This window comes from Lynx canadensis, chromosome C1, assembly GCF_007474595.2.
Source record: "Lynx canadensis isolate LIC74 chromosome C1, mLynCan4.pri.v2, whole genome shotgun sequence".
Lineage (NCBI taxonomy): Eukaryota > Metazoa > Chordata > Mammalia > Carnivora > Felidae > Lynx > Lynx canadensis.
Genome location: NC_044310.1, coordinates 70,055,949 through 70,070,017, shown reverse-complemented (window position 1 = coordinate 70,070,017; position 14,069 = coordinate 70,055,949). Strand labels below are relative to the sequence as shown.

At 40.1% G+C, this 14,069-nt stretch overlaps 1 long non-coding RNA gene across 1 annotated transcript in view; it reads left to right on the top strand.

The window, feature by feature from the left end:
- Positions 1-14,069, top strand: part of LOC115521960 — a 44,702-nt gene that overhangs the window by 15,703 nt on the left and 14,930 nt on the right. The window contains exon 2 of the long non-coding RNA XR_003971216.1: positions 10,724-10,950. This is a non-coding gene — a long non-coding RNA (uncharacterized LOC115521960). The remainder of the gene's footprint in view (positions 1-10,723; positions 10,951-14,069) is intronic.

Sequence of the window (14,069 nt, the reverse complement as noted above, 5' to 3'; positions counted from 1 at the left end):
AAAATAAAACACGCCACCGAAGTGATGACCTGGAAAAGGCTTTACTCTTTAATTTTGCATAAAGGGAATCAGAATCATTTTCTCCAAATCATGGATGTTATTGTCATCTGATGGGAGCGAAGAGGTCTTTCTACCATGCTCTTTAGGAAAATGGCGACAGTGACCAACAACTTATTGCTTGATGTGTTTTGACTCTTAAAATTATTTTTCACACTGACAGACTCCTTAAGGCACTCAGGGCAGGAGAACCATGTCCCCACCAAATAGACACATTTCACAAAGTTCCATTTAAATAGAAGAGTGTCACATTGTCCAGGTAGTGCTTATCATTTAAAAAATAATTATTTCTTCCCTATTGCTTATAATGACTACTTTAAAGCTCAAAAGTGAAATCTATTTCCTCACCTCAATTTTCTCTCCTCCATCAGGTTTGCATACTCTGTGGGGCTTCTGGCGACTGCTGGGCTGCTGGCATTGATCTTTTCTTTCCCTGGGGGGGGAAAAAAAGCGGCCTTGAAATTTTTCCTTTGGGGAAAAATAGCACACCTTTTACCAGACAACCAGGTTTTCTCTCCTTTCTTCTGATTTGGGTTATTTTGTGTTATTCAACAGTCTTGTGCTGGCTTGGCAGTCATTTACATATTCCTTCATGTATGTATACACTTAAATATTGATCTATTCATTCATGGAATATTTTGATGCCTCTCACGCACCAGGCATTGTGCAAAGTGCCGAAGATGATGCAGTGACTATAGCAGACGCCGCACTTACCTTCATGGAGCTGTAGGCCCATTAGGTTCCATTAAATTGGGGAGAAAATTATACCCACTATTTATTGTGTAGTTGGTTGTTCTCATTTCCATATAAAATGATAAGAATATTTTTGCCAAAGAAGATAGCTGTGATAAGGAGCTTACCTTTGGATTCACTAATCTTGACAATAATCTACTAATTACTCTGTTCAGTTCTCCCACGGTGTAATGGGCTTTTAGAGATATTAGAGCAATTCTGAAAGGTGGGGAAAAAAAAGAAGTCATGGTATATTTAGACTTTCAGAAGTTATGTGGAAGACTAGGAATTAATATAGTATATTAATTTCTCAGTCAGTTCACCTGATTAGTGAAGAGAATTTCAATCGCTTTATTATGCATCTTAAACCTGGATCGGACCTTGGTGCTTTTTTAAGCACTGGAGAAAAGTTAAGTTTTTGTTAACTAAAATGCACAGCTCTGGATCCCAGTGTTTGACCTCCACAAACGCTTTTGAATTGTGTGCCTCAAGTCAAGGCCACGCAGGGTGGCAGCAGCCTTCGTTTCCCATGTGTGAGATTTGGTGAGCAGGATTTGACTTTGGTCTGTGGTTTTACTGAATGCAGATTTTTCTCCTGGACTCTGAACTGTGGACCAGAGGAAGGTTCTACTGCCAAGAGAGTGAAGGGCAAAAGGAGACAAATGCTTTTCTGACCTCTCACTTTAAAGCCGCTCACCCCTGTTTTATTGCTCTTTCAACACTGCATCAAAGCAGGAAACTTTAAAGTCTCAGTGAAGCAGGAGGATACAGCTTTTCCAGGGACCAGGGTAGCTTTAATTAAAATTGGGTTGTATTTGGGAATGTTTTGCTTTGTGTTTGAACCAAAAAAAGAAGTGAAGGAGACAGAGAGAAAAGTACAGCAGTGGATTATCTCCCTAATGGCAAAAAAGATCAATTAATTTACAATGGGGGGGGGGGGGAGAAAGAACTGCACTACAGATTTACAAAGTGTTCATTATCTATGGACTTTGGATATGAACCATCATCAGCCTAATATCCAAGGCAGAGATCTGACAGTGCCCACCCTGAATTCAGGGGCCAGTTGATAAATTAAAAATCATTTTAAAATTTAATATTAAAATTGATAATTGCTCTGTGGGAAATAGATTTTTCTGAACTTCTACCCTTTTCCTGCAGTGCTGAGCAAATGCAAGGCGATAAACTGTCCATTTGTCACAATGATAGATAGACAAATCCTACTTTTGCCCTGTTCCACAGTACTCCTACATTTCAATTAAGGAGAATAAGTGCTACCATTTGTAACATGTAGTCATATTGTCCTCTATAGCCTTTTAAGGCTCACAGAATTCTCTTTAGGAATGGGAAAAAGTCCCTCGACATACCGTTACAACCATTGGGATGCACTGCCCATGTCTTCAAGGGACATGGTAGGGGGGCTAGAGAAGAAGGCTGGTGATCAAACATCACCTGGGATGGAAGAGATTGAGAACCTGATAGATACTGAGGGTCAACAGTGGAGGATGGGAGATTCTGATTAAACTGATTTAGGATTCTTGCAAAATTGGACAATGCAGGAATGAACACAGCAGCCCAAAAGTTAGGTGCTAGTTGTCAAAAGAGTTCAGGGGAACCTGACTAAAATTTGCTCAAGGAGAGACTGTTTCTCAAGGGAGCTAGAGTAGGTGGCATATATTTCCCATTCCATCGATGTTAGGCCCTTGCTTTAGGCCATTGGACCATTAGAGGATATGACACTAGCAAAGGCCTTAAATATGCTCATGAGGTTGGGCCTGCCCACTTGGGTTCCTCTGCTCATCATGAGGAGAGCAAGTCCTATGCTGTTATTGCTTCTTCACCTGGGGCCCCAGAATGAAACACACAGAGCAGACATGCATCTGACCCAAGACTCGTAGCCAATCCCAGGCACCCGAATCTGAAGCAGAGGTGCCCCAGACAACCTGCCGATCTGTCAGCATAAGAAGTGCTTGCTGTTGAAAGCCACCAAGTTTGGAAGGTGGTTTATTACGCAGCATTAATTGCAGCCATAGTTGCCTAATATATCATTCCTCAAGGAGAACCTCCAACGGCCTCAAGACTATGACGCATTGAAACATTTATCACGACTGTAATGAATCTGTATCTTGTTTACCACTCTATCTTAGCATGTGGCATACAGGAAGTTCTTCATAAGTGTGTGTTGAAGAATAAATGAAGGCTTTTCCAGGTCAAGTTTCTCTCTATTTCATAACATACCCAATTGTCTTGCCTCCTAGATAATGTTCTTAGTAAGCCGTCTTGAAAGATGTGACTTTGTTTTCAGCTGTGTCTGTCCTCAAGTATTTATGATTTTGAACAGGAGATAATATGGATTAGTAAGTACTGTGAAAAAGAAGTGTTTGGAGAGCACAAAGTTTGGGGACTGGATTCAGACTGACAACAAGGTCGTTAGGGCATGGGGAATGTAAGATGTCCCAGTAGACCCTGGGGAGGAAATGTTTGAGTCATTTTAGAGATGTCAGTGCCAAATATTGAAGCTAATAGTAGTAGTTAGGCATTTGCATTAAGTGCTTTACATTAAGTGTCTCATTGGAGACAGATATTCTGATTATTCTTATTTTATAAATGTGGGAAGTAAGGTTTAGAAACCTCAGGTAACTTGCCTGAGGTCACAGAGCCAGTAAGTGGTGGAGATGGGCTTATATCCAGGGCTGATTGACCCCAACATCAACTTATAAGATCAAGCAGTAACTATACTATCATCAGTATAGTTATTGATCCTGGGCCGCTGGACCCAAGCTGCTGTTGTCCTTGATCCTTGATTTTATTTCTCTTATTTGGTTCATTATCTCCTGTCCTCCTCCCTCTTTTCTTCAAACAAATCCATTCATAACTATAGTTGTGGGTGGGGAGAGAAGTGCTCTTGCTCTGTGCCCGTAGAGAGAAGAGAATATGCAGGAAGGGGGCCACTAATTAGCTGGTCCCAGCCCTTCACTAGGCTAGCATGGTTTCTTTATTTTTAAGGCTTCAAGGCAGGGACCAGGCTGGGCAAAGAACAATGAGTAAGTCATGGAGGTGATGCTTTTAATGATACATTCGCTAATGAAATGGCACTCCATGGGTTCACTTATTAGTAACTTAGCTCAAACAGCCATGTCCTACTGTCAGCTTGCCATTGACGACTCAGTGTGACCTCAGAATTGTCAACTCCACCTGAAAAAGAGCAAATGTTGCAGAAAATACAGGAGCAGCAGCATAATTTGGAGTGGAAAGATTAGCAACAACAGAGAACCTCTTGAATCTCTGTATTTCTAGTTTGCTGTGGAATTGTGCCAGAAGTGTAGTTATTTGAAGAACAGGCTAACCTTGCAGTATTTGGGTTTGCATCTGATTTGTAAACAACTGGATGACTTGATTGAATGTTTTCGAGGCTGTATGACAGTGTTGGCACTGGAGGAGTGGCTAGCAGAACTCCATTCTCAACTAATTATATAGGGTGGCTCTTCTTTATGTTTTCCAGGGCATTGGGGTTTTTAACTTGATGTTCAGAAAATGATTTATGGGGAAAATACTTCCGTACAGACCTTGCTTAATGACCGGAGGATCAGGAATGACACATGGATGTGAAAGTTTATGATTCTTCCTATTTATGTAACCGCATTTATTTGAATAACTCAATGCCCCTTATGTCAATTATTGAATTAAACCTTTTAATATCCCTCTGTCAAATGGGAAGTATGTATTTATTTACTCTTCATTTTACGGTTGGCCGTAATGATTTGAACTTTCTTTCTTGGGGGACGAACCAGATCTTACATTCATGTTTTGCATCCCTCATTAAAGGCTGCTCCCTAAATCGGACACTCATACACGAAACGTCCATTTTTAGGCCTCTATACATTCTCATTAGCCATTCACGATTCCTGTGCATTTGGTGCTTTCTTGGTGCAAAGCTAAATGAGCACAGTTTTATTTTGTTTGCTTCTGAGCTTTGATGGTAAAACTAGCGATGTTCCAGGGTGAAATGAATTCCTGGGAATAGTATCGCATGAAATCTGACGGTTTTCATTCTCACTGGTGATTACGTCGTGTTTGCTAGTGAGGAAATCACGGGACGGGCAACGTACCTGAAGCTTCCTCAGCAGCGTTAGTCGGAGAAGCTTTCCCGGTATCGTGCACATGGTGGACACACGTTGGAGCCAATCCCTTTCTCGTGCCATCCTCTCAGAGTTTCTCTTCAAGGCTTTGCAGGTCCTGTGTCCTCTCACTTTGTCTCCTGTGACTTCAGGGTGATCAGCTCATTTCTCTGAGCCTCTAAAGCAGCTTCATTCACCACCAGTTTCCACACCCTCCCTGCCTTTGGCTATCTAGTCACGAAGCCAAGCAGTAATGAAAATGGGTTTCATTAAACAGGAATCCTACTTATTTTCTCAAACCACTATGCTAATAATCTCCCTTCTCAATATAAAGGCTTAAACACATACCAATATAACTAGTTTTTTTTTTTTTCCAGCTATTTTTTTTTTTCTAAAGAAGATTATTTCCTGGGGATAAAAATATCTCTATTCAAAATCCAGGACTTTGTTGTTAAAAATGAAGATCTAAAGTATATAGAACTCTTTTTTTTTTTTCTCTAGAAGCGAATGGAGCTTGAAACTCCCACCTTTCAGTCATTCGGTTTTGAAAATGACCACAAAAGAGATCTGAAGAGCTAAAACATTTCCTCACTAAAGCATGAATTTTGCAGGCCCTTATAAATAAATCAGGATGAATATTAGAATACAGAGACAGTTTGTAGGCATATGAATGTGGGTGATAGAAATATAATTTTGTTCCCGCAACAACTCAAACACGTACGAGGACACACACTGTATAATACTGAAGGAATAACAAGTTCACGTAAACTCGGATGGGCATTGTGTCTTTTTTAAAGAAAGCCACCCACACAGTTCAGGGTCATCCTTCTCTCTTGACAGGCTGCTCGTGCAGATGCCATCTTGATTGGGGTGGAAGTTCTTCAGCCTCTGCACCCTCTATCTAATGCCTGTGGTTTCTAGTTGAGTATATAACTTCCTATTTATCTGGAAGCCTGTTTCAAAATCGGCCTCCTCGGTAGTTATCCTGACACTCAGAACTGCGGCCTCAATCTCCCTTTTTTTTTTCCCCCCTTGTCATGAAGTTTGTGATCATCAGCAAGAAGTCAATTTTGACTCTTTCGCTCTCTGGAGCTTTTAGAGCTCTTTGCAAATACCAGGAGCATGACCCTGGAAATTTCTTTTCCCCCAGAAAAGGAAAAAGCTCCACTTGTCAATCAGTCATCCTGAGCATAAATTCTTACAAAGGAACTCAGAGCAGCCCCTGTCTAAATCCATCAGGATGGAGGGGAGATGGGGGAGAGGGGGTCAAGTTACTAAATAACTGTGATCAGCTTTAAAGTCTAGCTTCAGGGTTATTACTTACATTGCCTTTCGAAAGTAGCATAGATGCACAAAAGAATGAAAGAACACCAGCTCCTTTGTTACTGGACAAGTTGGAGGAGCAAGGCATTCTGATTAATGGAACTTCTGGTTTGTTGACTGTTAACCTATTTATGGACAGAGCTTACCGAGGGCAGGGGTTTGGCTGAAGATCACAGAAAGATGAATGTCTCTTTTCAGATGAGCATAATTTAACAAGTTACCCCACACTACTTTGTATTTTTCTTCATATTGGTTTTGTTTTATAGTGAGTTGTCCATATATTTCTCTCACCCAGGAGGTTACAAGCAATTTTGGAGTAGAAGTGTTTCTTTCCCTCTTTGTAAAACCTGTAAAATATTTCACATTGTAGATATTCATTAAATATTTGCTGAGTTATATTGATTTTCCCCCTCTAATATGTGTTTAGATATATTGCTCTACCAATGACAAATGCCCACGATGTACATCAATGCCTTGAGTATGAAAAAAAAAAAAAAAGGCCTGAAAAACATGTAGTGTGTACTTTGATGACTTCTATAAAACTTAAAAGCAAAACTTTTCCTTAAAACCTCACATGTTCATAAAATAATACCTGAAATCCTGATATATACGCATACTGACACACACACGCACGCACACAATCTGTTTGAAATATATTCTACCAGAAATGTAGAAAGATAAAAGTGGATCATAGAACAATGAAGGCCCTAGGAAATACCGGACGTATGATTTAAAGAGACTAAAGGTGAGCCAATAACAAATACTCATTCAAGGTGTCCTAGCTGTACTGTGCCATACTAGGTACTCTGAGGGTACAAAAATAAGGAAACTGAACATAGGGCTCCCACTTTGTTTTACACACTGTTCTAGGTCCATAAGTACATCGAGGATAAAAAAAGAGATTCCTGCTCCTTGCCGCAGAGCTAAAGAGGAGAGCCCAACAGTTAGCAATGAACATAGTGATTTAGCTAGGTATGCAGTGGCCAGAAGGGGGTACATACAACAGACAAAGGAAAAACAGATCAGGGTAAATGAGAGGGCTGCGTAGCCAGGTAAACAGCGTGATCAAAGTTGGCTTTTTTCAGAAGGTGGTATTTGAGCAAAGACTTAAAAGAGAAGTTAGCCAAGCAGATACCCGGGGAAAAGGATTCCAGGCTAAGGGAATGGTCAGTACCAACGGTGAGAGCAAGCTTGGCAGGTTGAGGGACAAGAAGTAGGCCAGGGTGGCTAGACAATAGCAGGGCATGAAAGCAGGAGAGTTTCACAAGGTCAGGTGGCAATGGGGTCCCCCAGGACCCTGCAAATGAAAATGAGTAAAATAGAGATCCGTGGCAGGGTTGTTAGCAGAGAAGCAATGCCATCTGATGTATACTAGCTGTTGTGCTGAGGACGGGCTATAAGGTGCTAGAAGCAGGGAGACAAGTGCAGATACCGCTGCTGGCTGTATGATCCAGGTGCAATATGAGTATGTCCGATTCGTCGTCTTCTTCCCCCATTAGATTTCAAGCTCTCTTAGCAAAGGCGCATCTTGTCCAAGTATCCTTTCTAACATAGGTTTTCTCACAAAGTAGGTTCTTAACACATATATTTTGAATGGATGGATATGTAACTTAAGTATATTATAGAAAATGACTAAAATCCCCCAAAAGTTTAAGATATAGTGCTCCAGACATGCAGAGGAGAGCAAAATCATCTGTAACTTGCAAGGTTTGTAGTGGAGGAAATATTTCACTGATTTGCGTGATGGTAGCAGCTATAGGGAAAATAGCAGCAGGTACCATTTATTGAGAACACGCTACATCCCAGGCTGTGTGCTAATGTTTCGCATGTATCAGCAATAGCAAACCAGAGAAGGGAATCCCCTTCTCTGGGGAAGGACATAAGGCTGCAAAGTTCGGGGTTTGAATAGGTGGCTGGCTAATCATTTTGCTTTGTTGGAAACCTGATGCAGAATACATGATGGGAGGTAAAGCTGGAGAGGTAGATTGAGGCTAGATCATGGAAGACCTAAAATTCACACATTATGCAGGTATTTTGGATATGATTCAGGGTTTTGAAGTTTATTTGTTTATTCAGCAGGGGAGTGATAGGTTTAAAGCTGAGCTTGGGAATGATTAATATAACTCCTAGATTACCTTTGGATCATTTAGCTAGAGAATAAAACTAGATAAGCAGTTGTTGCTAAGGTCAAAATTACAGCTTTATCATTTGGAAGCACTGATGTAGAAAACAGAAAAATGACACACCCTGATATCTGCACGAGCCTTCGCAGTTTGCAAAGCTTTCGCATTCGCATTATCCCACTTGATCATCACAGCAGCTCTGCTAGGTGGCATTGTTATCACATTTTACAAATTGAGATGATTTATGCAAAAGCGATCGGTGCACAGTCTGGCCTGTAGTAGATACTCAAGAAATGTTAGCTGAAGTGGAAAAATAAGGAAGTACAGGCTTAGAAAGCCTAAGCATATTGCCCAAGGTCATAGAGCTGAAAATAAATGACAGAGCCAAAACTTAAAGCCAGTTTGTCTGAGTCCAATTCTCTTTGCTCATGCCCTAACTGCTTCTCTGCCACCCACCAGAGCGCCTCAGAAGTTCTTGGAAAATGACAGGTAAAGGAATCTAGCGTAATACCTAGTTAACTAACCTAACACAAATCCCAATATGGAAAATGTTACTTAGTATCTTGTATAAAATTTCATTTTAAGGATTTCAAACATACACATAATATGTTTATATTACATGTCTCTGCTTTGATATGTTCTATTTTTATATGTTAGTGTATTTGCATGTACATATGAATGTGTGAGCAAAGGTGTATAGGTATATATAGATGTGAAGCATTAGTTTGCTAGGATTGCCATAACCAAATACCACAGACTGGGTAGCTTAGACCACAGACATTTATTTTTTCATAGCTCTGGAGGCCAGAGGTCCAAGACTATGGCGTGGGCAGATTTAATGTCTACCGAGGCCTCTCTTCTTGGTTTGTAGGCAGCCCTATTCTCTCTGGGCCCTCTCATGGGCTTTTCTCTGTGTGCCTGCATTGCTAGCATCTCTTTGCACGTCCAAGTTTTCTCTTCTTCTAGGGAAACCAGTTAGATTAGGGCCAACCAGTTAGATTAGGGAAACCGGTTGGATTGGGGCCAACCCTAATGATCTCACTCTAATTTAATTACTTTTTTGAAGGCCCTATCTCCAAATACAGTCACATTCTGAGGTACTGAGGGTTAGAACTCCAACACATGAATTATGAGGGGATATATGTCAGGCTACAACATATTTATTACCACTGATTTGTTATTTTTTAAATTTTTTGCTCATAAGCCTTTTAGAAGTATTTGTTCATTAAATATTTCCTGGGGACAATTAAGGCCTTGGCACAATGACATGGGCACAGTGTGGTTTATCAGTGGACATAGTATGAGCTTTGGACACCTGTAACCTTGGTTTTAATTCCAGCTCCATTGCCATTTTTTACCTGTGTGGCCTTGGGCTAGTGACTTAACCTTAGTTTCTTCACTCATAAATTGTGGGTAAGAGGGCCTTCTTAGCAGGTTTGGGTGAAGATTAAAAATAATTTATGTAAACACATCTAGCACAGGGCCTGCCTCTTCAAAGGGGCTCAGTGAATGTTAGCTCCCTTTTCCATCACGGCCCTGAGCTCACAGGGCCCTGCTCCCTCGGACAGAGGGAGACATGCACACAGATAATTTTACTGGAAATTGATATATGCCACGAGGGCTGTATATAACAAAAGACTGTGTTTGCTGGGATGTTTTTTGGTATTAGCTTAACCAGGATGTTTCTGTAGTAAATACAACAGGAACCCAGTTTACCATTCTGTTGAAAGATCATTAGCTAAACTAACAACAACAAAAAAAAAAATTAAAAAAAGAAAGCTATGTGCTATCCAAACCTTCAAGGTAAATAAAAATTGAGTAATTATAAACCCCAGACGGTTTATCCCACCGCAGTAGGGCAGCCTCTAAAATTTCCCTCAGTGACCGCCCCCCCTTCCCCTCCCTGTCCCATCTCCTGGTATTCTCAGCCTTGTGTAATTCCTGCCTCCTCTGAATGTGGGCAGGATGCAGTGATTCTACCCCCCCCCCTTTTTTTTAATGTTTGCTTATTTTTGAAGGCGAGAGAGACAGAGCATGAGTGGGGAAGGGGCAGAGGGAGGGGGAAACACAGAATCCGAAGCAGGCTCCAGGCACTGAGCTGTCAGCACAGAGCCTGACGCTGGGCTCGAACTCCTGGACCCCGAGATCATGACCTGTGTGGAAGTTAGACGCTCAGCTCAGCCGACTGGCATGCCCAGGCGCCCAGGTGATTCCCTTCTAATGCACATAACTTGGCAGAAGTGGGAAGGCACTTCTGAGGCTGAGTTACAAAAAGACTGTGACTTGCTTCCTGACTACTCTCTGGGGCGTCTCTCCTACTCACTCTCATCTCCCTCTCTCCCCCTGTTCTCCGTCTCTTTCTCTAATGGCCAGTTGCCCCATTGGGAGGACGGTCGCGCAACCCGTGGAGAGGCCCACACGGGTGGATAGGAAGTGCTTCTGCCTCCTGCCAACAGCCTCTCGAGCAGGACTGGGAGCAGGTCCTCCACTGCCAGCTGAATCTTGACGTGACTGCAGCAGCAGCCAACAGCTTGACCCGCCTTGAGCCCCAGGCGCTCAGGTCAGCCACACCTAGACTCCCAACCCACAAGAGCTCTGAGGTAATGAACTGTGGTTATTTAAGCTGCCAAATTTGGGGGTAAATTGTCACACAGCAATAGGTAAGTACTTCCCACAGGGATATTTACACTTCGTTCAGCTTGAATCTTTTCACATGATAGTGGAAATCTACGTTTTATTTCTTCACGAGGGTCTTTGCACTCAGGTATCGCCTACACCATTAAAAAAAGAAGAGGAGATCTAATCAAAGGATGATTTTATATGAATTTTTCCTTTTACTTAGTAGAATCATTGGATGGAATATTATTAGACTTCATAGAAGAAAAAAATAAGCAAAGATATTTTATTTTTACTCACTAGTAAACAAGTCAGGCATGACATGGCATTGCTAAAAAACACTTTGCATATCACAGTACGAAATCACAACACAGTTTAGAGGCAGGGCTCACAAACGGGATCTGTGCGTGGAACTCTGCTTAGAAAGGTGTTGGAAGTGGGTATTTGGGTGGCTCAGTCGGTTAAGCCTCTGACTCTTCCTCTCGGCTCAGGTCGTGTGATCTTGCAGTCATGGGATGGAGCGTGCTTGGGATTCTCTCTTTCCCTCTCTCCCTGTCCCTCCCCCACTTGCTCTCTCTGTCTTTCTTTCTTTCAAAATAAATAAAATATTAAAAAAAAAAAAAAAAAGAAAGAAAGGTGTTGGAAAGAAACCATAACAGTGGGATCTCAAGAAAGAAGGAGCTATATAACTGAAAGCCAACATACTTAATTTTTACTCTACTAGATAAAAATGCAAATAGATTCCTCATCCACCTTTTAAGGGATAGGTGCAAAATACATAATGGCATTGACAAGTTGTATTTATAAGGCACCTTCATGTCTGTTCTTTATATCTTTCCTATATGACCTATGCTGTTTCATAGTTCAGTTTGAAATAGGTCAGATTCAATGTTTTTTGCTCCATTTTACAGATGAAAAATAGAGATGTGATTCCAGTACCTTGGGAATACAGATTGACCTAAACCATCTTTCATTGCAACAATTTGAAAATTTTAGTTCGTACCTCATAAGACAAGTATCTATCTGTCTATCTATCATCTATCTATCATCTATTTATCCATCCATCTATTCACTCACCCACCATCTTTCTATCCTCAGTACTTATCTACAGGTCAGTTATCTGACAGTTGCAACCTTCTGAAAGACAGTCATGAGCCTGGAGGTAGGAAAATGTTCTGGCATTGGCTAAAATATGAGCCAAAGACACTTGAGCTAAAACGTAGGCTCTGAAATGGTAATACTAAACTCTTTAAGAGTTTCTTAGACTTTCTATGCAGAACCCGGAGGCACTTTTAAAAACACAATTCTAACAAATTTGGGTTGGTTAATTTGTTTGTTTCCAAGACTGGAAAAAACTAAGTGAGGAGACACAGAAATGGTAGTGAGAAAGGCTGACACAGGGACAGAATTATCTGATAGCCAGGAGGGCTAGAGAAGTATTTTTAAAAGCAACCATAAAGCCAGAGAAAGCAGTTTAGGATACTTTTATAGCAATAATAAACATTGCGACTCATTTCAAAATGCTCTAATAATAAATGCTCATAATTTATTAAAATCATTAAAATGTCAAATGTTTAAGGAGACAAACAAATTGTAGCTGGCATATTTGGAGTATTTACTTTGTAGCAAAAACCATGCTAGGTGCTTTACATCCATTATCTCTAATCCTCTCAATGCTCAAGGTTTTGGAGATAGGAAATGAAACTTCCAGAGTTTAAGCCATTTCCTTAAGGTCATACAAGTGCTAATAAGTGAGCCAGGATTCAAACTTAGATTTCTCTGATTAAAAAATCTCCACTCTGTCCACTATTCTACACAACCTGAAAGATGCCAATCAAAAACTGTTTAAGATTAAAAAAAAAAAAAAAAAGTATCTTAGTGCCTAAGGGTATAGTGTGCTAATCTGGAAACTGAATCAATCCTGTTCTATCCATAATTCCCCCAAAATAACACATAAGTGAAATGTTAATCTTTGTGTACTTTTTGGTGGAGAGAGGAGTATATTTTTCTGCTTGACATGAACAGGGTATTTTTTAAAAAGGTTAGACTTATAGCAGCAAACAGGCTGCTTTGTGAGGCAGTGAGTTTCCCATCTCTGAGAATATCGTAGCCATCACTAACACCTTCCAGGAATGCTGAAGATGTTATTTCTATACAGAGTAGGAAGTAGGTTGCTAAAGACCTGCCTCATTTCTAAGAATCTGTGTCTCAAAAATCCTATTTCATCCTGATATGCAGTATTTCTAACTTGTAAGCGGGGAAGAAAGATTTGCTACTAGATGAATTATTATTCTTTAGAGCACAAAAATAGTGAGTTCAACCCCCTTGGCAGTTGCATTTAGCTAACCAATTTTTTGTGTCTTTAATTCTTTCGTGTCAAATGGATCACTGAATGTTCAATGCTTAATTACCGAATCTTCATCATCCCCAAATACTTCTGTGCTTAATATTTATTAAAACCCTTTTTTCAGTGAGACAAACCTCATCTACCATCTGAAATCTAATTTTCTTGACATTTTGTAGCTAGTCGTTATGAACTAATAATATACAGTGCTGTTTGAAATCATCATTCCTTATGTTATACTATGAAATTAATTTTTCCCTTTTGATTTTTAATACATTTCTCTTGTTCTATTCAAAGAATGGTAGGGTGCCCCCCTAGTGATAATTTTGACCATTCATTTTAAATTGCTATCCAAAACAGACTGAGTAGTGTTTCACATGAACATTTTTATTAAATTTCCCATGATGTTACATATGATTAAAAAAATAACTACTGTGGCAAAAAAAAAAAAAAAAAAAAAAAAGGAAAAGAAAATAAAGCCAAAGGAATATATAATCAAACATTTAATATCTTAGAACAGATGAAATAAACCTAAATCAGCATATGTAAGTAAAGATAAATATTTGTAAGATGACTTTCATTGATTAAAAAATTTGGCCATTTATTTCAGGAGTGGCTTATCTGTTAGGCTCAGTATGCATAGTATGTGGTATCCACAGTATTTTCAGGAGCACACAAAAATGTTTTAGTTTAAAATCAGAAGGAAAAAATTAACTTAGGTAACTTAGGTAAAAGTTTCAACGTTTATTTATTTTTTTT